At 42.3% G+C, this 20,504-nt stretch overlaps 1 protein-coding gene across 3 annotated transcripts in view; it reads left to right on the top strand.

Annotated features, from left to right (window-relative positions):
- LOC140470650 (Fc receptor-like protein 5) overlaps window positions 1–20,504 on the top strand; it is a 97,040-nt gene that overhangs the window by 12,918 nt on the left and 63,618 nt on the right. Inside the window, exons 2-3 of one of the 3 annotated variants that reach the window (XM_072566685.1) lie at window positions 8,600–8,681; window positions 16,440–16,548. The exons of the other annotated variants lie outside the window; for them this stretch is intronic. The gene's annotated coding sequence lies outside the window, so the exon portion shown is untranslated. The remainder of the gene's footprint in view (window positions 1–8,599; window positions 8,682–16,439; window positions 16,549–20,504) is intronic. 3 annotated transcript variants of the gene reach the window in all.

Raw genomic sequence — 20,504 nt, 5'->3', positions numbered from 1 at the left:
TTTTTTTTTAATACCAATATGCAATACAGCAGCATGTCATCCCTTTTCTCACCAAAATCAGAAACACTGATATGGTACAGCTCAGAAGCAGACCATTCAGCTCATTGTATCTGTACTAGGATATTCTTTTATGCATCAATTCTGCAGTAATTGTTGGGAATGTGAACTTCATCCACTCATTGCCAGTGTCTATATGGAAAGGATAATTTGACATCAGTTCTATAGGCATCTGACTTTTAATGATTGTAGTCCTTGGTTGGTCAGATCACATTTGTGTTCAGTTCTGGGCACGTTATTTCAAGAAAGATCCTCAAGATCTGGAGAGGGTTCACTGGAGATTTACTAGATCTCAGTCACCTACATTCAGTTGTGGTTTTGTCTGAGTGTAGCATAAACACTGTAAATAAACTCTTTTCAATGATGTTTAATTGTATTGTATTTCAGTCTGTTTATTTTTACATTGTGTGTGAGTGCATGTATAGGAGACTTTATCAGGCGCTGCTGGGCACTGTCTATCCTCAGCTGTGATAAGTGATGTTACAGATATGGGCGGAGAAATGGCAGATTGTGTCAGATTAAACTCAATGTAAGATGCTGGACTTTGGGAGATCAAATGTTAAGGAAAAGTATACAGTTAGTGGCTGGTCATCTTTGACGTACAGAAGGATCTTGGGGTTCAAGTCTATAGCTCCCTGAACGTGGCCACACAAGTAGAAAGGGTGGTATCTCGAGGACGGCATTTGGCACGCTTGTCTTATTGGTCGGAGAATTGAGTCAGGATGTCATTGCAGTTTTATAAGACTTTGGTTAAGCCATATTTAGAGTATTGTGACAAAAGATTAACTCTGTCCTTCTCAGTTACTGATAGCTGAAATTTTTCCTTCAGTACCTGTACTCACTATCTACTTCATGTATGGTTGTTCAAGCTACGAGTATCGTCTCTTTGTTCACGTCGATTGTAATGTTTTATCCATTCTAAAGTTCAGAACCCATGAGGACGGCCTCAATTGGGACCTAGGGTTCCTGTCACACTACAGGTGTCCCCAATACACTGTACACTATCTCACATGCTCGCACTCATGCAGACCCGCTCTCCTCCACACACTTTTTCTCTCTCACACACGCACACACACTCTCACAGGTTTATACTCCATCACACACACACACACACACTTACTTTACCAGGCATGCGCGCACACATTCTCAGGTGCATTCGCACTCACATGCAGTCACACATAAGTGACTGGGGTGAATTTGTATTTGCAGATACATTCTGTTTTGCTCAATCTGCAGGCAGTCAATCCATGTAATATTTTATAAATTCCTACTTTGGAAATAGAACCAGCCTGACTTAAGATTGGGATAGAGTCAGACTCTAACCTCACACCTTTTGATACATTTTCTGAGCTGAGATGTCACCCTTTTTAAAATACAATCTTAAGTCATCTTGACAATGTGACTTTAAACAAGTTCTGGGATGTATATATTAATTAACTGCAACCCATTCTAAAAGATGAATTACTGAACAGTAATCTAGGTTTGTCAAATATAATCATTTCAGTTGCGTGACACTAATCTTTAGCTATAAATGCTGTGTTTTACGATCCTGTTTCACAGCTACCTGATCAAGGAACAGCACTGTGAAAGCTCATACTTCCAAATGAACCTGTTGGACTGTAATCTGGTGTTGTGTGATTTTTATCTTAACAGTATTGCACTCAGTTGTGATTGGCACATTACAGGAAAGATGTGGTGGTTTTAGAGAGGGTGCAGAAGAGGTTTGCCAGAATGTTGACCAGATTAGAGGGTATGAACTATAAAGAGAAGCTAGAAATACCCAGGTAGCTTTCTTCTGAGTGGCAGAGGCTGAAGGCAGACTTAATAGAAGTCTATAAAGGTTTGAGAAGATTTGTAGCTCAGGTTGAGGTTCTGGATCCAGCTTTGCTCATTGAACTGGAAGGTTCGTTTTCAGACGTTTTGTCACCATACTTGGTAACATCATCAGGGAGCCTCCAAATGAAGCACCAGTGGTATGGCCTGTTTTCTATTTGTGTGTTTAGGTTTTCTTGGAAAGATGACAATTTCCTGTGGTGATGTCAAGTCATAGAGGTGCAGAGCACGAAAATGAACTCTGCGGTCCAACCCATCCGTGCCGACCAGATATCCCAACCCAATCTAATCCCATCTGCCAGCACCTGGTCCATACCCCTCCAAACACTTCCTATTCATATACCCATCCAGATGCCTTTTTAATGTTGCAATTGTACAATTGTACTAGCCTCCACCACTTCCTCTGGCAGCTCATTCCATACAAGTACCATCCTCTGAGTGAAAAGGTTGCTCCTTAGATCTCTTCTATATCTTTCCCCTCTCACCCTAAACCTGTGCAGTCTAGTTCTGGACTCCCCCACCCCAGGGAAAAGACTTTGTCTATTTTTCCTATCCATGCCTCACATGATTTTATAAAACTCTATACGATCACCCTTCAGCCTCCGACGGTCCAGGGAAAATAGCCCTAGCCTACTCAACCTCTCCCTATAGCTCAAATGCTCCAAACCTGGAAACATCCTTGTAAATGTTTTCTGAACCCTTTCATTTTTCACAACAACCTTCTGATGGGAAGGAGACCAGAACTGCACGCAATGTTCCAACAGTGGCCTAACCAATGTCCTGTACAGCCACAACATGACCTCCCAACTCCTTTGCTTTCCTAAAATGCAGCACCTCCGATTTATCTAAATTAAACTCCATCTGCCAATTCTCAGCCCATTGGCTCATCTGATCAAGATCCCGTTGTAATCTAAAGTAACCTTCGCTGTTCACTACACCTCCTATTTTGGTGTCAACAGCAACTTACTAACTCTGCCTCTTATCCTCACATCCAAATCATTTATATAAATGATGAAAAGTAGTGGACCCAGCACTGATCCTTGTGGCAATCCACTGGTCACAGACCTTCAGTCTGAAAAACAACCCTCCACCACCATTCTGTCTTCTACTTTTGTGCTAGTTCTGTATCCAAATGGCTAGTTCTCCCTGTATTCCATGAGATTTAACCTTGCTTACCAGTCTCCCGTGGGGAACCTTGACAAACGCCTTTCTGAAGTCCGTATAGATCACATCTACCCCTCTGCCCTCATCAATCCGCTTTGTTGCTTCTTCAAAAAATTCAATCAAGTTCGTGAAACATGACTTCCCAGGCATAAAGTCATGTTGACTATCCCTAATCAGTCCTTTCCTTCCCAAATACATGTATTTCCTGTCCCTCAGGATTCCCTCCAACAATTTGCCACCACCAACGTCAGGCTCACTGGTCTGTACTTCCCTGGCTTATCCTTACCACCCTTCTTAAACAATGGCACCACATGAGTCAACCTCCAGTCCTCCAGCACCTCACTTGTGACTATCGATGATACATATATCTCAGTAAGAGGCCCAGCAATCACTTCCCTAGTTTCCCACAAAGTTCTAAGGTTCCTGGGGATTTATCCACCTTTATACATTTCAAGACATCCAGCACTTCCTCCTCAGTAATACGGACATTTTTCAAGATGTCACCATCTATTTCCCTACATTCTACATCTTCCATGTGCTTTTCCACAGTAAATACTGATGCAAAAATATTCCTTTAGTATCTCCCCCATCTCCTGCGGCTCCATTCAAAGGCCACCTTGCTGATCTTTGAGGGGCCCTATTCTCTCCCTGGTTACCCTTTTGTCCTTCATGTATTTGTAAAAACGCTTTGGATTCTCCTTAACTCTATTTGCCAAAGCTATCTCATGTCGCCTTATCGCCCTCCTGACTTCTCTCTTAATGTACTCCCAATGCCTTTATACTCTTCTAAGGATTCACTCGATCTATCCTGTCTATACTTGACATATGCTTCCCTCTTTTTCTTAATCAAACTCTCAATTTCTTTAGTCATCCAGCATTCCTTATACCTACCAGCCTTCCCTTTCACCCTAACAGGAATATACTTTTTCTGGACTCTCTTAATCTCATTTCTGAGGGCTTCCCATTTTCCAGCCTTCCCTTTACCTGCGAATAACTGCCCCCAGTCAGCTTTTGTAAGTTCTTGGCTAATGGCATCAAAATTGGTTTTCCTCCACTTTAGAACTTCAACTTTTAGATCTGGTCTATCCTTTTCCATCACTATTTTAAAACTAATAGAGTTATGATTACTGGCCCCAAATTGCTCCCCCGTTGACACCTCAGTCACCTGCCCTGCCTTATTTCCCAAGAGTAAGTTAAGTTTTTCACCTTCTCCAGTAGGTACTTCCACATACTGAATCAGAATTTTTTCTTTGCGTACACTTAAATTCTTCTCCATCTAAACCCTTAGCACTATGGCAGTGCCAGTCTATGTTTGGAAAGTTAAAATCCCCTACCATAACCATCCTATTATTCGAAGATAACGGAGATTTCCTTACAAATTTGTTTCTCATTTTCCCTCTGACTATTAGGGGGTCTACAATACAATATCATCCCTTTCTTATTTCTCAGTTCCACCCAAAAACTTCCCCGGATGTATTTCCAGAAATATCCTCCCTAAGTACAGTTGTAATACTATCCCTTATCAAAAATGCCACTCCCCCCTCCTCTCTTGCCTCCCTTTCTGTCCTTCTTGTAGCATTTGTATTTTGGAACATTAGACTGTCAGTCCTGTCCATTCCAGAGTCACGTTTCTGTAGTTTCCTGTGGTGATGTCATTTCCAGTTCTTTTTCTCAGGGGGTGGAAAATGGGATCCAAGTCAATGTGTTTGTTGATGGATTTCCAGTTGGAATGCCATGCTTTTACGCGTTCTCGTTCATGTCTCTGTTTGGCTTGTCCTAGGATGGATATGTTGTCGCAGTCAAAGTGGCGTCCTTCCTCATCTGTATGTAAGGATACTAGTGAGATTGGGTCATGTCTTTTCGTGGCTAGTTGATGTATATGTATCCTAGTGGCTAGTTTTCTGCCTGTTTGTCCAATGTGGTGGCCTCATATCTAGAAGTCTCTAAAATTGAGATGCATGGTTAAGGTTGATGCTAAGAATCTTTTACCAGGAGTTGAAATATTGAAAACTAAGAGGCATGCATATAATATGAGAGGGAGAAAGTTCAAAGGACGCATATGGAGCAGTTTCTTTTAAACATAGAGAGTCGTAGGAGTGGAACACACTTCCAGGGGTGGAGATGCAGATACGATAAGGACTTTTCGGTAAGCAAATGAATATGCAAGAAATGGAGGGTTATGGACAGAGGACAGGCAGAAGGGATTAATTTCATTTGGCATCATGTTTGGCACAACTTCATGGGCTGAAGGACCCTTTCCTGTGCTGTACTGATCGATGTTCAGTGTATATTTCGGATGAGGATTCATTCAAGTTGATTGAAACTGGATAGAATGCATTTAGAATATAGATTAAATAGATAGAAACTTCCTTTTCATCGATGGTGTTTGACTTTGAGCTCCATTTCCAGACATGTTCAATGTGTCTCTGATTCAATCCACTCTGACTGGAAAGGATGTTCTTCGCCCTGATGGCAGTAACATACCTTCTGTTTGTTCGAAGCAGCTGGTCACACACTTGGCTCTGTACCGAGGGAATATCACATTGTCTTGGTCCTTTGAGTACTTGCCTGGAGGAAGACAGAAGAGATATCTCCTGTAAATCAACATCAGCTGTGATTGGGAACATCAGTGTAACATTCAGTTCCTCAACCTTAAGATTTTTTTATTTAAAGCCAGCAAATTAAACAGAACCACGGGTCTGATTCCACTCCTGCCCTGAGCTGCTCCTTGTCCAGTTTTTCTTAAAATTCTAAGACCAATTGAGTGACATCCAGAAACTAAACAACATCCACACAGCTCTGTGAATGGGACTACCGGATGCAAGTGTGTCTGTGGATATGTGAGTTTAGTTATTGGTCTATACCTGTCAGTTCCGGCTTGGAGAATGTGAGAGTGTAGTTATTAAACTGTAACATACATTATATGGAGAGTTGTAGTAGGGGGATGGGCCAAAAGTTCAAACCCCTCTCTTCCTTTCTTTTCTATATATTTCTCTCTCTTCTCCATTTAATCATAATTCAAAAGGTTTCATTTCTGTTGCTCTTTGCTAGTCGTTTGCCTCGAACACAAGTTTATTTTCATTGAATTTTAGCCATCCCTGAAGATTCTGATGGTGTTTCCAAGAAATTTAAATGCTGAGCTACTGCTATAATTATCTCTCCTTTCCTCATGGAAGGACGCAGACTCAACCCCAGCAAGTCCAACAAGCCTAATCCCAAATCAGAACTACAGAACAAATCCTACAAAGAGCCCCCTAACTGGTATGGACCAGGCCAGATCCCCTCAAAACATCTGAAGTAGCCCGGATCCTAACTTTGCTAGTTGGTTTAAGCAGGTGTAATGCAGATATTCCAGGAGTGATGTAGCTGGTCAAACCACGTTGTTTTACACAAAGCAGAATTGATTTACAAGATTATCAAATGAAACACAAACAAATGCTCCTATGCCTTAAAGGAGAACAGAATACTAAATAACTTTATCTATCCGAAAACCCTACAGATTATACCAACTTAATGATGCGGTTCCCAATACTTGCAATAATCCCCACAAACACCCGTTGGCACAAAAAGATAAAATCAAACACAGGGTCTTACAGGAGAGATGTCAGAGAGAGTGAGTACAAGCATGGACCTGCTTCTTTGGGTTCAGCAGCTTCTCCACTGCCTGACTGCTTTCAGTCAATAGCCAGACAGTTAAAAACCAAATCAAACCAGAGAAAAGCTGAGCTGGGAAAACTGGGCCACTCCCCTTTCATTGTACAAGTGTTCTTTTTAAAAATGTGGAAGCCTTTTGCCTGAGACATTACCTGTTAGCTATAATTGAAATGTCCCTAAAACCTATCAACTCCGACTTTTCGGAGCCTATGTCTTTTACAAGCTTGTTAAAGGAGCAGCATCACCACAGCAGATGGGTTCAAAAAGTAAAAGCCATGGGATACAGGGTAATGTGGTAAATTGGATGCAAAGTTGGCTTAGTAACAGGAAATAAATGGTAATGGTTGATGGCTGCTCTTGTGAATGGAAAGCTGTTACAAGTGGTGCTCTGCATGGCTCAGTGTTGGGACCTCTGCTGTTTGTTTTATACATTTAAGGATTTGGACTTGAATGTGGTGGGCAGATTTGTGAAATTTGCAGGTGACACAAAAATTGACCATTTAGTGGATAGTGTAGAGGATAGCTGTCAGCTCCAAAAGTATTATAGATGGTTTTGTGGAGTGGGCAGGAGAGTGGCAGATGGAGTTCAGCTCTGATAAATGTGAGGGAATACATTTTGGGAAATCAATCAGTAAATGGCAATAGACAATAAATGGGAATATACTGAGTGGGGCAGGGTAAGTGAGAGATCTTGGTGTGCAAGTGCATGGGTCCCTAAAGGTAGATGGGGATGTAAAGAAGGCACCTGGAATGCTCTCCTTCATTGGCACAGGGATGGAATACAAAAGTAGGGATATAACAATGAAACCGTATAAGGCAGCACTGGTGAGGCTACAACTGGAGTATTGTGTGCAGTCGGGTCACCACAACACAGGAAGGATGTCATTGTTCTGGAGGGAGTGCAGAGGAGATTTACTGGAATGTTGCCAGGGCTGGTGAATTGTAGTTATTGGGAGAGATTGAGGTTGTATTCTATGGAACAGAGGTGTCATGATTAAGGAATATTAAATAGTGAACACTAAATCGTGAGCTACTAATGAAGGAGTAGAACTCCGAAAGCTTGTGCTTCCAAATAAACCTGTTGAACTGTAACCTGTTGTGTGATTTTTCACGAAATAGTGAGAGGGAGGGATTAGAGTACACAGGAGGAACCTGTTTCCTTTGGCAGAGAGTTCAAACACCAGGGATCATTGATTCAAACAAAGTGGTGTAGGATTACATGATATGTGAGGAAAATGTTTTTTATGCATAGAGTAGTGGGAATCTGGAATTTGCTGCCTGATTTGGTGGTGCAGACAGAGATCCTAAACTCTTTTAAACAAAGATCCCTGGAACTGCACCTCAGTTTCCGTTAACTGCAAGGCTACGGTCTGCGGCAAGAAGATGGGATGACAAAGGGTCTCTGGGGTCTTTGGGTTGGCACTGACAAGATGGGCTGAATAGCCCCCTCTGTGCTGTATTATTCTTATGATTCAATAGTTAGCAATTGGACCCCTGCCAGTCTTTACAGTGTGAATATGTAAATATATTGACCATATAATGAATGTTACAGTTTGATAACTACATCACACATTCTCCAAGCAGGAACTGACAGGTATAGATCAATAACTAAACTCACATATCCACATACCCACTTGCATCAGGTAGGCCCCATTTATGGAGCTGTATGGGTGTTGTTTCGTTTCTGGATCTCATTCCTTTGGGTTTAGAATTTTAAGAAAAAATGGACAAGGAGCAGCTCAGGGCAGGAGTGGAATCAGACCCGTGGTTCTGTTTAAACTGCTGGCTTTAAATAAAAGAACCTGAAGTGTGAGGAGCTGAAAGTTACATTGATGTTGCCAATCACAGCTGATGTTGATTTACAGGAGGTATCTCTTCTGTCTTCCTCCAGGCAAGTACTCAAAGGACTAGGACAATGTAATATTCCCTCGGCACAGAGCCAAGTGTGACCAGCTGCTTCGAACAAACAGCAGGTATGTTAATGCTGTCAGAGCGAAGAACATCCTTTCCACAGTCACAGAGTGGATTGAGTCAGACTGTCATTAAGCTCCATTCCCAGAGAGATATGTTCAAACCAAGAGTCAAACACCACCAAGGAAACGGATGTTTATATTTTTTAATCTATATTCTCAATGCATCCTACCTAGTTTCAATCAACTTGAATGAATCCTCATCCAAAATATACACTGTGTTAACATCTGAACATCGAACGGTACAAGACAGGAACAGGTCCTTCAACACACGATGTTGTACCGAACATACCGCCAAAATGCAATTAATCTCTTCTGCCTTCCCTTGGTCCATAACCCTCCATTTCTTGCATATTCATTTGCTTACCCAAAAGTCCTTACAATACCATTATCATATCTACCTCCATCTCCACCCCTGGCAGTATGTTCCACTGCTACCACTCTCTTTGTTTAAAAATAAAACTGCCCCTCATGTCTCAGAGAATCGTACAGCATGGAAACAGACCCTTTGGTCCAACCTGTCCAGATATACCAGCCCAATCTCGTCCCACCTGCCAGCACCCGGCCCATATCCCTCCAAACCATTCCTATTCATATACCCATCCAAATGCCTCTTAAATGTTGCAATTGTACCAGCCTCTTCCACTTCCACTGGCAGCTCATTACATACCCGTACTATCCTTTGAGTGAAAACCTTGTCCCTTAGGTCTCTTTCAAATCTTTCTCTTCTCACCCTAAACCTATGCCCTCTAGTTCTGGACACCCTGACCTCAGGGAAAAGACTTTGTCTATTTATCCTATCCATGCCCCTCATAATTTTGTAAACCTCTATAAGGTCACCCCTCAGCCTCCGATGCTCCAGGAAAAACAGCCCCAGCCTGTTCAGCCTCTCCCGATAGCTCAAATCCTCCAAACTTTACAACATCCTTGTAAATCTTTTCTGAACCCTTTCAAGTTTCACAACAGCTTTCTGTTAGGAAGGAAGACTTGAATTGTACGCAATATTCCAATAGTGTCCGAACCAATGTCCTGTACAGCCGCAACATGACCTCCCAACTCCTGTACTCAATACTCTGGCCAATAAAGGAAAGCATACCAAACGCTGCCTCCCCTATCCTATCTACCTGCGACTCCGCTTTCAAGGAGCTATGAATCTGCACTCCAAGGTCTCTTTGTTCCACAACACTCCCTAGGACCTTACCATGAAGTGTATAAGTCTAAGATTTGCTTTCCCAAAATGCAGCAACTCGCATTTATCGGAATTAAACTCCATCTGCCACTTCTCAGCCCATTGGCCCATCTGGTCAAGATTCTGTTGTAATCTGAGGTAACCCTCTTCGCTGTCCATTACACCTCCAATTTTGGTGTCATCTGCAAACTTACTAACTGTACCTCTTATGCCCACATCCAAATAATTTGTATATTTTACAAGAAGTAGAGCACCTATCCTTGTGGCACTCCACTGGTCACAGGCCTCCAGTCTGAAAAACAACCCTCCACCACCACCCTCTGTCTTCTACCTTTGAGCCAGTTCTGTATCCAATTGGCTAGTTCTCCCTGTATTCCATGAGATCTAACCTTGCTAATCAGTCTGCCACGGGGAACCTTGTCGAACGCCTTACTGAAGTCCATATGGATCATAGCTACCCCTCTGCCCTCATCAATCCTCTTTTTACTTCTTCAAAAAACTCAATCAAGTTTGTGAGACATGATTTCCCACGCACAAAGCCATGTTGACTATCCCTAATCAGTCCTTGCCTTTCCAAATACATGTACATCCTGTCCCTCAGAATTCCCTCCAACAACTTGCCCACCACCGAGGTCAGGCTTACTGGTCTATAGTTCCCTGGCTTGTCCTTACCCCCCTTCTTAAACAGTGGCACCACGTTTGCCAGCCTTCAGTCTTCCGGCATCTCACCTGTGACTATTGATGATACAAATATCTCAGCAAGAGGCCCAGCAATCACTTCTCTAGCTTCCCACAGAGTTCTCGGGTACACCTGATCAGGTCCTGGGGATTAACCCACCTTTACATTTCAAGACATCCAGCACTTCCTCCTATGTAATCAGGACTTTTTGCAAGATGTCACCATCTATTTCCCTACAGTCTATATCTTCCATATCCTTTTCCACAATAAGTACTGATGCAAAATACTCATTTACTAACTCCCCAATTTTCTGCGGCTCCACACAAAGGCCGCCTTGCTGATCTTTGAGGAGCCCTGTTCTCTCTCACATTACCCTTTTGTCCTTAATGTATTTGGATTCTCCTTAATTCTACTTGCCAAAGCTATCTCATGTCTCCTTTTTGCCCTCCTGATTTCCCTCTTAAGTATACTCCTATCTCCCTTATACTCTTCTAAGGATTCACTCGATTCTTCCTGTCTATACGTGACATATGCTTACTTCTTTTTCTTAACCAAATCCTCAATTTCTTTAGTCATCCAGCATTCCCTATACCTACTAGCCTTCCCTTTCAGAGCTTAAAAATGTGTTGCTAGAAAAGCCCTCAGGTCAGGCAGCAACAAAGGAGCAGGAGAATCGACGTTTCAAGCATATGCCCTTCTTCAGGAAAGCCTTCCCTTTCACCCTGACAGGAATATACTTTCTCTGGATTCTTGTTATCTCATTTCTGAAAGTTCCCATTTTCCAGCCGTTCCCTTTACCTGCGAACATCCGCCTCCAATCAACTTTTGAAAGTTCTTGCCTAATACCATAAAATGTGGCCTTTCTCCAATTTAGAACTTCAACTTTTCCTTTTCCATCACTATTTTAAAACGAATAGAATTATGGTCACTGACCCCAATGTGCTCCCCCACTGACTCCTCAGTCACCTGCCCTGCCTTATTTCCCAAGAATAGGTTAAGCTTTGCACCTTGTCTAGTAGGTACATCCACATATTGAATCAGAAAATTGTCTTGTACACACTTAAGAAATTCCTCTCCATCTAAACCTTTAACATTATGGCAGTCCCAGTTGATGTTTGGAAAGTTAAAAGCCCCTGCCATAGCTATCTGTAAGAATAATAGGGTAGTTGAGATCTCCTTACACGTTTGTTTCTCAATATCCCTCTGACTATTGGGGGCTCTATAATACAATCCCAAAAAGGCGATCATCCCTTTCTTATTTCTCAGTTCCACCCTAATAACTTCCCTGGATGCATTTCCAGGAATATCCTCCCTTAACACAGCTGTAATGCTATCTCTTATCAAAAGTGCTACTCCCCCTCCTCTTTTGCCTCCCTTTCTATCCTTCCTGTAGCATTTGTATCCTGGAACATTCAGCTGCCAGTCCTGCCCGTCCCTGAGCCATGTTTCCATAATTGCTATGATATCCCAGTCCCATGTTCCTAACCATGCCCTGAATTCATCTGCCTTCCCTGTTAGGCCCCTTGCATTGAAATAAATACAGTTTAATTTATTAGTCCTACCTTGTCCCTGTCTGCCCTGACTGTTTGACTCACTTCTGTCCTCAGCTGTACCCTCCTCAGATCGATCTCTTTCTTCACTATCTCCCTGGGTCCCACCCCCCACCTTACTAGTTTAAATCCTCCCAAGCAGTTCTAGCAAATTTCCCTGCCAGTATAATAGTCCCCTTCCAATTTAGGTGCAATCCATCCTTCTTGTACAGGTCACTTCTACCCCAAAAGAGATTCCAATGATCCAAAACTGTGAATCCTTCTCCCATTTACCAGCTGTTCAGCCATGCATTCATCTGCTCTATCCTCCTACTCTTGCCCTCACTAGCTCTTTGCACTGGGAGTAATCCAGATATTACTACCCTTGATGACATTTTTAAAATTCTCCCTAACTCTCTGTAATCTCCCTTCAGAGTCTCAACCTTTTCCCTTCCAATGTTGTTGGTTCCAATGTGGACAATGACTTCCTGCTGGCCCCTCACCCCCATGAGAACATTCTGCACCATCTCTGAGACATCCTTGATCCTGGCACCAGGGAAACAACACACCATTCTGCTTTTTCTCTACTGGCCACAGAAACGTCTGTCTGTACCTCAGACTACAGAATCCTCTAACACAATTGATCTCTTGGAAGCTGATGTACACCTTGTTGCATTAGAGCCAGTCTCAATACCAGAAACTTGGGTGTTGGTGCTACGTTCCCCTGAGAATCCATCACCCCCTACATTTTCCAAACCAGCATACCTGTTTGAAATGGGTAAATCAACAAAAGACTCCTGCTCTAGCTGCCTACCTCTCTTACCCTACCTGGAGTGAACCCATCTATGTGACTGTATCTGAGACTTTCCCCCCTTTCTATAACTGCCATCCATCACGTACTGTAGCTGTTGCAAATTCCTCATCGCTTCTATTTGTCTCTCCAACCGATCCACTTGATCTGATAAGATTTGCATCCAACAGCATTTATGCCAGATATAATCCGCAGTAACCCTTAAACTTACTTTAAACTCCCACATCTGACGAGAAGTACATATCACTGCAAAGGCCATTTTTGCTCCTTCACAATCTACACACCCAGAAAATAACACCGTCTTATTCCTCTACAAACTCTGCCCCAGGTTAAATTAATAGCTATGGCTTATATTTTAAGTTTAATCAAGAGACTTATCTCCAAAAACATATAATTAGGAAAGAATCCACTGTACCCACTACTGCAGCCTCTATGTATAAAGTCAAAGGCAATATGTGCTTTATTAACTGTGCTCCCTCTTTCCTGCTACCTTCACTGATCTTTGCACATACACCCCAGCTCCCTCTTTTCCTCCAACCTCTTCAGAATTGCATTTATCTTCTTTATATTGTCTTTCAATGTCCTTCCCACCAATGCAGCACCTCATACTTCTCTTTACATTGAATTGTATCTGCCACCTCTCTGCCCACTCCACCAACTTGTTGATGCCCTATCAAATTTCCACACCATCATTTCTCTTTATAGTTTATGGTTCTCGCAGGTTTTGTGCTATCTGCAAACTTTGAAATGTTCCCCCTGCCCTCCAAGATCCAAATAATTATTGATATGTATCGGGAAAACGAAGGAGCTTGTTGTCCTACTCCAAATCTCCCCCGGCGCTGAAAAGGGTCAGTGGGCTGTGGAGTGGAAGAAGGAGTTTAATTTGGATAAATGTGATGTGTTGAATTTGGTAACACAAACAAGGGCAATGTTTATGCAATTCAAAGGGCCTTAGATCGTGTAGTTGAACAGAGGAGGTCAGGTGCATAATTCTTTGAAATTTGCATCACAGGTAGACAGGGTGGTTAAGGTAGCATTTACCATGTCTGCCTTCCTTGCTCAGACCTTTGCATATAGGAATTGGTATGTTATGTTGAGATTATACAGTATGTTGGTGAGGCCTCTTCTGGAGGACTGTGTCCACTTATGTTTGACCTCTTTTAGGAAAGATATTATTAAGCAGAAAAGGGTTCAGAAATATTTACCAGGATATTGCTGGGAACGGAAGGTTTTCGTTAGAACGAGAGGTTGGATAGTCTGAAGTGTAGGAGGTTGAGATGTGACCTTACTGAGGTTTATAAAATCATGAGGGGTATAGTTAAGGTGAATGGCAGTTGTCCTTAAGATTTAAATAGTATATGAGGGGCAATTGTTTATACACAGAGAGTGATTCATGGGTGGAATGAACTTCCAGAGGAAGTGATGGATGTGGATACAGTTACAACATTTAAGAAACATTTAGACAATTACATGAATAAATATGTTTGTATGGAAAAGAATCAAACACAGGCAGATGGGTATAATTTAGTTTGGGATTATGGTCGGCATGAACTCGTTGGAACAAAGCATCTATTTCTGTGCTATATATGACTCTATGATTCTAAGACTCTCAGACCCTGTCTGTAATGCATTCTTTGAATCCTTTCTTATAACCCTAACTTGGCAGTTTCTCTTCTACAGTCAATGCAGGACATTAGAAAATGGTTCTCCTTTCTACATATTGAATAGCTGCAGCACAGAAAGAATCGTTGATTTCAGCAGTATCTGTTCCATATATGGTAAAAACAATATCTGCAGATGCTGGAAACCAGATTCTGGGTTAGTGGTGCTGGAAGAGCACAGCAGTTCAGGCAGCATCCAAGGATCTTCGAAATCGACGTTTCAGGCAAAAGCCCTTCATCTGGAATAAATTGAAGGGCTTTTGCCCGAAACGTCGATTTCGAAGTTCCTCGGATGCTACCTGAACTGCTGTGCTCTTCCAGCACCACTAATCCAGTATCTATTCCATATATAGCAGTCAACAGTGTTTTGTGACACTTAAGTTCTCAAATTCTTGAAATGTGTGATCAGAATTAGGCCATTCCGCCTATTGCTTCTGTTCCAGCATTCAATGAGATCACGATGAGTCTGAGCATTCACAACTCACTCTTTCCAATGACCCTCGATTCACTTTCCCAAAGAAAAATCTCATCCTTGGATACACTCAATGATCCAGCTTCAACAGACCCATGCAGTAAGGAATTCCACAAACTAACTCCCCTTGAACAAAAAAAGTTCCTGCTCCTCTCCATTTCAGTGGGTGCCTGCTCCCCTCCCCCTCATTCTGAGACTATGTCCCTCTGGTCCCAGGCTCTCTGATGCAAGGGGAAACAACCTCTGTCCACATCTATGCTGTTTGAACCCTTGAACAATCTTTAATAAGGTCCCTCTCCTTCTTGGAAACTCCAACGAGGACAGGCCCAACCTGCTCAATCTGTCCCTCATCAGACATGGCTCAGCTGAGTGAATCTTCTCTGGACTGCCTTCAATGTCAGTTTACCCTTCCTTAGATATGGGGCCCAAACTGTTCACTGTCTCCTTGCTGTAGTCTGACCAATGCCTTGGGTGTATAGTTTTCACAAAACCTCCATCTTTTACACTCCATTTCCTTTGAAATAAAGACTACTTACGTTCTCTGTAGTCCACTGAATTTGCATAGGAAGTCTTTTTTTGTGATTCAAGGGTAAGTACGTCCCAAATCCCACAGTCCCGTAGCTTTTCACAGTCCTTCTTCATTTAAACAATCTCCAGCTCCTCTATTCTTCCTGTTAATGGAATGCACCACTCCTAAGAATTACAGATTTCCTTTTGTATTTCAAATGATGGACTGAAGTGGGGAAAAGAACCGAAGAAAACAAACCAGGCGACACATTGCTGCCTCACAGTGCTAGGCACCTGGGTTCGATTCCAACCTCGGGTGATTGTCTGTCTAGAGTTTTCATGCTCTCCCGGTGTCTGTGTGGATTTCCTCCAGGTCCTCTGGTTTCCTTCCACAATCCAAAGATGCATGCGTTAGGGAAATTGGCCATGCTAAATTGCCCATCGTGTTCAGGGGTGTGTAGGTTTGGTGCATTAGTCAAGGGTAAATGTAGTGTAACGGGTTTTGGTGGGGTGTTCTTCAGAGGGATGGTGCACACTTGGGCCAAAGGGCCTGTTTCCACACGGTAAGTAAAAAAAAAAGTGTTGGTTACACAGCTGCCTCCTGAAGCAGGGGAGAAAATCGTATTGTGCTATGAGGTGGAACCAAGGGATGTGTCCGAGTGGAGATTTTGCTGATTGATCTGGTTGGTGCTCACATCCAGTTATTAATTTGAGTCATTTATTTTGTGACAGCTCCTGATCTGATTATGTGCATTGAGTCTGTGCCAGAACCGTCGTGGTATGAACAGACACTGAGGCTGAGTTGTAATTGCACATACCCCTCGTGCAAGTTGAATTTATTTACACATTTTATCGGGAAGGCTCTGTTGTGGCTGAGATCAGGACAAGAAATAAAAGTGTTTCTTTTGAAAAGGAACGAGTTACGTTTGAGGATAGTGGATGGTATCGATGCCAAGTGCTGATTGCTAATTATCCCAATGGTCCTGTGTATACGTCAGCTTGCCGACATGTGGATGTGTGAGGTACGTGTCACTTTAGAATGTAAAGGCTAAGAGCAAAAGGACGTCATTCTGTCCCCCGAGAGCCTGATTCGCCACCCAATTTGATTACACACTTTTATTCATTTAATTCCCAAAACTCGAGAGGGAAATGTATTTCAGCAGCTGAAAGTATGACGCTGAGTGATTGGCATTACTAAGGCAGTAATAATCTGAGAGGTTAATTCTAGCTGATAACAGGACGGTGCTGGCTCTGATTTCAATTGCTGGCTCTAATACTTCTGCTTTTACCTCATCATCCAGGTTAAACTGCCCCCATGCTGACTTGAAACAATGGCTAATGTTGAACCCACAACATGTCCTTGATACTCCCAACATCCACATCAGGCTGACTGTTGTATTATTGTCAATGGATGTTGTCTATATGGACATTTGTAAGGTCTTTGACAAGGGTCCACACAGCAGGTTATTCATGAAGGTTTGGTCGCATGGGATCCAGAGAGACCTAACTAATTGGATTCAAAATTGGCTCAACTCTAGGTAGCAGAGAGTGATGGTTGAAGGTTATTTCTTGGACTGGAGACCTGTGACTGGTGGTGCACCAGAGCGGTAGGTGCTGGGACCTTTGTTATTTGTTATTTACATAAATGATCTGCATGTGAATGTACATGGCATGATTAGTAAATTGGTGGAAGATACAAAATTAGGAGGTATCATTGAGAGCAGAGAAGAGTTATCAAATGACAGAGGGATCTTGATGAGATGGGGAAGTAGGCTAAAGATTAGCAAATGCAATTCAATACAGATAAGTGTGTGGTGCTACACTTTGTAAAGTAAACCTAAGGTATACAGTAAGTGGTAAGACTCAAACAGTAAGTGGTCAGGTCCAGAGGAGTGTCGAGGAACAAAGGGATCTAGAAATACAAGTACATAGTTTGATGAAAGCAGCTTAACAGGTAGACAGGGTGGTTAAGAAGGTATTTAGCATGCTGGCCTTCATCGGTCGAGGTTTTTTGAGTATAGAAGTTGCGACTTTGTTACATTTGGCTAAGTTGTTGGTGAGGCCGCAATTGTAGTATTGTGTAAAGTTTTGGTCACCCTGTTATAGGAAAACCTAGTTAAACTGGAGTGAGTGCAAAGAAGATTTATGAAGATGTTGTCAGGACCAGTAGGTCTGAGTTAGAGGGAGAGGTTGGCCGGGATAGAGCTTGATTCCTTTGTATGAATGAGGGGTGACTTTATTGATGTATATAAAATCATGAGGGGCATAGATAGGATAAATGTTGATAATCGATTTCCCAGGTATGGCAAACAAAAACTAAAGGTTTAAGGCGAGACGGGAAGGATTTAAGGACCTGAGGGGCAACTTCTTCACACAGCATGTGCTACCTATATGGAATGGGATGCCAAAGAAAATGCTTGAGTTACAATTGCAACATTTGAAACAACATGTGAGTAGGTACATGGATGGGAAGGGTTTAGAGGGATATGGACCAAATGCAGGGAATTTGAACTAGGTGAGTGGGAACAATAGTTGGCATGGAGCATTTTGGGCCGAAGGGCCTGTTACCATGCTGCATTATTGTATGAATTACCTCCCTTTTTAAGTAGGAAATTTAGATCAGCAACCATCTAATATACCAGAACTATCCTAGCATCTGTGGGATCTTCAAGCACAGTCACCAATGCATCCATTAATTGTAAGGCCAGGTCCTTCACCACTCTGGAATGTAGATTGTAGGGATCTGATGATTTATCACCCTTCAAGCTTATCAACTTTCCTAGCAATATTTCTCTACTTCCTCCCTCTCACCAACCTCTATGTTCCCCATTATCTCCAGTACATGTTCCATATCATCCTGTATGAAGACAGAACTGAAGTATGACTTTAGTTTCTTTGTTTCTCATTATAAATTCCCCTGGTTCTGACTAAAAGGGATTTAGACTGGTCTTCAGCATTTTTTTCTCTTTACATATTTGCAAAAACATTTACAGTCAGCTTTTATGTTCCCTGCAAGCTTACACTCATACTTTAATTTCCTCTTCTCAATCAATCGTTTGATCGGTTTTTTTTCTGACTTCTGGACTGTTCTTTTGTTTCTTTTCTTGTAATTTGAATGCCTTTTTTTTTTGCTTCTAATCTATCTCAATCTTCCTCTGTAAGCCACAGTTTGACTACTGTTAAGTCATTTTGGAATAAATAATTTTTGTAGTTCACCCATTCACTCTTTGAATGTTCCTTTCAGAAACATTTCCCAATCCATCATAGCTTACACACACCTCATACCATCATAGTTTTCCTTAATAAGATTCAGGAACCCAGTCTCAGAATCTCACACCCCATCTTAATAAAGAATTGTTTCATATTATGAACGTTCACCCCAAGCAGTCTTACAAATGCACTATCAATCATTCCACCAAAAAGTAAACAAAATGCTTAAGGCTATTTCGGCTGTATCCAGGCTTGCAAGTTGCATTTTGATGGAATGGTGACAGAAATACCTGCTAGTTAATAACTAACATCAGATGCAGAGATGAAAATGTATCAGTTAGTTGCTGGTGAAATAACTCCATGGAGGCCATTATTCAGTCAAGTCATCCTTTAACTATATGTGATAGAGTCATAGAGATGTACAGCATGGAAACAGATCCTTCGGTCCAACCCGTCCATGCCAAGCAGATATCCTTACCCAATGTAGTACAAGCACCCGGCCCATATCCCTCCAAACCCTTCCTATTCATATACCCATCCAACTGCCTCTTAAATGTTGCAATTGTACCAGCCTCCTCCACTTCCTCTGGCAGCTCATTCCATCCACATACCACCCTCTGCGTGAAAAAGTTGCCCTGTAGGTCTCTTTTATATCTTTCCCCTCTCACCTTAAACCTATGCCCTCTATTTTTTGACTCCCAAACATTAGAAAAAAGACTTTGCGTATTCACCCTCTCAATGTCACTCATGATTTTATTAACCTCAATAAGGTCATACCTCAGCCTCAGACAGTCCAGGGGGGAAAAGCAACAGCCTATTTGGCCTTTTCCCATAACTCAAATCCTCCAGTCCTGGCAACGAGACATACTGATGGGAGTAGTGCAGTTGCTGTAGTTTACATGGACTACAGTAAGGCCTCTGTAGGAGCATAATCCCCAACTAGAGATGAAAGACTCAGGAGGCAGGCAGGATTCAGGCAAGTGGTAGGTGTTTATTCAAGAAGAAACTGGTTAATGCAGGGGAGAGGGCCAAAGGATCTTCCCCGGAGACTGGGCCTCTGAGGAGAGATCCATGGCACACTCTGATTTTACTATTTAAAAAAGCAGTATCTTTTGTACACTTTCTGTAAATAATCACACACAACGTGATTAATATGTTCCTCCCTCTTACTTTGCATACCCTATCCTATGAGACACCTAATCAATGATGGGCATCCATTGGACAGCCCCAGGCTAACATGATCTCAAGGTGATTAGCAGATACTGTAATCCCTCCGCCTTGGGATCTTTCTATGTCTCCTATTTGTTCACATTCCAGAGTTACTCGCTATACTGTTCTGAGTTTGCTGCCATGCTGGAGAAAGAGATGGAGGATGGTAATGTCACTAAGAATGCTCGATCGGATGAAGATGGCTGCTGGTTGATTGAAGTGGGATTTGGGGGGGGGGGGGGGGGGGAGAATCATGAATGGACAAGATGAGGTTCCTCACTAAGTGCTGAGTGATTCTCAGTGATTGTCACTGATAGGTCCGTTCAAATCCTAATGATGAAATCAGCTTCAATTCCACCAGCACTCCTGCTCCTTTCAAAGTGATATCTCCGAAAACAGCCCATCCTCAATCAAATCGGTTTTATTTCAAAATAGAGACTTCATCAGCAAGTTCCTCAGGAGATGAAACCTTCATCCATTTCTGGAGAAACTTCATCTGACAGCAGTATTCAAGTAATTAATTATACCAACATAAAAATAATGACCACGCACACTGCCG

The sequence above is a fragment of the Chiloscyllium punctatum genome, chromosome 52 (genome assembly GCF_047496795.1).
Source record: "Chiloscyllium punctatum isolate Juve2018m chromosome 52, sChiPun1.3, whole genome shotgun sequence".
Lineage (NCBI taxonomy): Eukaryota > Metazoa > Chordata > Chondrichthyes > Orectolobiformes > Hemiscylliidae > Chiloscyllium > Chiloscyllium punctatum.
Note: the sequence above shows the minus strand (reverse complement) of the source record. Positions and strands in the feature narration are given on the sequence as shown.